Source organism: Tachyglossus aculeatus, chromosome 2, assembly GCF_015852505.1.
Source record: "Tachyglossus aculeatus isolate mTacAcu1 chromosome 2, mTacAcu1.pri, whole genome shotgun sequence".
Classification (NCBI taxonomy): domain Eukaryota; kingdom Metazoa; phylum Chordata; class Mammalia; order Monotremata; family Tachyglossidae; genus Tachyglossus; species Tachyglossus aculeatus.
In genome coordinates this window covers 82,891,491-82,893,911 of record NC_052067.1, presented here as the reverse complement: position 1 = coordinate 82,893,911, position 2,421 = coordinate 82,891,491, and the positions used below count along the sequence as shown (strand labels likewise).

Below are 2,421 nucleotides of genomic sequence, written 5' to 3'. Positions count from 1 at the left end.
TCTTAGCACAGGAGTTTGGCAAAAGTTTCTGAAAAAAAACTCCAGCCTATCCTAAATGGTGATGGGATTGCTATATTTTCCATTCTTCCTGTCCTCCTCACCCTCCACTCTCATCAAGGAAAGATGGGACATATCTGGCTCCAGAACATTATCCTCCTCTTCTTTTTTTTTTTTTTTAACTTTGTTGGGGCAGCGTTTAAGATGAATGAAGTGGATTTTCTCTGAGGCTAATTGATTGAAGATGAACAAAGTCTACTTGACCTTTCCCTAAGCTTTTTAGTCCCACCAGATTCTAGGCTCCCTCTCAGGGTCATACCTGGAGAGTTTCCAGTACTCTACCAGTCTTGACTATGGGAAGGAGAGTCAAGCAGAGGCATACCCATTCCATTCCTAGCTTGGGCAGTGACTAGCAAGTGGAAGGAAATCTGCCACAAGTCAAAACTCCCCTTCGCTGGGCAGCAGTGGCATGGGAGAGAGTTGAGGGTGGAGGCTTGAGTTTACTGTGTGGAAAGAGGCAATAGTAAACCACTTCCAGATTTTTACCAAAAAAATTCTATGGATACACTCCCAGAATAATTGCAGATGGAGGTGGGGCATTCTGCGAGAGATGTGTCCATGGTGAAACTATTGGTCAGAGAAGACTTGATGGCATAAAACCCAACAAGATTCTAGGCAAAACATCTCTTAGTGGATCAGTAGTCCCACCCCTATCAAGAGTGGCTTTCCCAGGTCTTGTTAACAGTCACATCATCCCAGCCTGGGCTGCCATCTTTCCCAGAAAAAAAAAAAAAGTGAGGCTTTAAATGATGCGCAACCTTCTCACTATACCTCTATATCCCCTATCTTGCCACTGACCTCTCGCCCATGTCCTGCTTCTGGCCTGGAATGTTCTCCCTCCTCATATCCAACAGACAATTACTCTCCACCTCTTCAAAGCCTTATTAAAGGCACATCTCCTCCAAGAGGGCTTCCCTGACTAAGCTCTCTATTCCTTTTCAACTCCTTTCTGCACGTTCCTTTATTCATCCCCACTTCCCAGCCCAACAGCACTTATGTACATATCCGTAATTTATATTAATGTCTGTCTCCCTCTCTAGTCTGTAAGTTCACTGTGGGCAGGGAATGTGTCTGTAATATTATCCCCCAAGTGCTTAGTACAGTGCTCTGCACACAGTAAGAGCTCAATGATTACAATTGACAGAGAGAAAAAAAATGCTCCTGTCAGTATGAGGTCTAGATAAAATGCTGAGAAGACACAAGTGGTTAAACATTTCTGATGAGGACCCTACACCTCCCTTCTTTCCTTCTCCAGCCCAGCCCGCACCCTCTGCTCCTCTGCCGCTAACCTCCTTACTGTGCCTCATTCTTGCCTGTCCCACTGTCGATCCCTGGCCCATGTCCTTCCCCTGGCCTGGAATGCCCTCCCTCCGCACATCCACCAAACTAGCTCTCTTCCTCCCTTCAAAGCCCTACTGAGAGCTCACCTCCTCCAGGAGACCTTCCCAGACTGAGCCCCTTTCCTCTCCCCCTTCTCCCCCACCTTACCTCCTCCTCCGCACAGCACCTGTATATGTTTTTACATATTTATTACTCCATTTATTTTACTTGTACAAATTTACTATTCTATTTATTTTATTTTGTTAATATGTTTTGTTTTGTTGTCTGTCTCCCCCTTCTAGACTGTGAGCCCGCTGTTGTGTAGGGACCGTCTCTATATGTTGCCAACTTGTACTTCCCAAGCGCTTAGTACAGTGCTCTGCACACAGTAAGTGCTCAATAAATATGATTGAATGAATGAATGAATAATTTTATAGCGTAGATTGAATTTAAAATGGTCATACACAGTACTAGGTCAATGTTGGGTTACTAGAGAGGAAAATTGGGGTTGCTTGAAGCTGCATCCTATATTGTGCAGTTGATTAAGGAAGGACTCTATTACATAGCTCCTTCTAGCATTCTTTGATACCATTATCTGAGGCAGAATAATAGAGAAGCTGCATGGAGTAGTAGAGAAGCGCATGGCATGGTGGATACAGCATGGTCCTGGGAGTCAGAAGGTCTTGGGTTCTAATCCTGACTCCGTCACTTGTCTACTATGTAATCTTGGGCAAGACACTTCACTGTGCCTCAGTTACCTCATCTATGTAATGGCGATTGAGACTGTGAGCTCCACATGGGACAGGGACTGTGTACAACCCAATTTGCTCGCATCCATCCCAATGTTGAGTATAATGCCTGGCACATAGTAAGCGCTTAACAAATATCACAGCTAGTATTAGACTGGGTAAACCATTGGTCTAGGGTCACCACCACCCCTGGACCAGCCTGCCTTGGCTCTCAGAATTCCATCCAGTTGTATTTATTGAGCACTTACTGTGTGCAGAGCACTGTACTAAGCACTTGGGAAGTACAAGTCAGCAA

General features: G+C 45.0%; 1 non-coding gene across 1 annotated transcript; it reads left to right on the top strand.

Moving 5' to 3' along the window:
- Positions 1-298: 298 nt before the first annotated feature.
- Positions 299-436, top strand: LOC119924944. The gene has a single exon (XR_005449621.1). It is a non-coding gene; the product is annotated as a small nucleolar RNA SNORA7 (small nucleolar RNA).
- Positions 437-2,421: the final 1,985 nt, after the last annotated feature.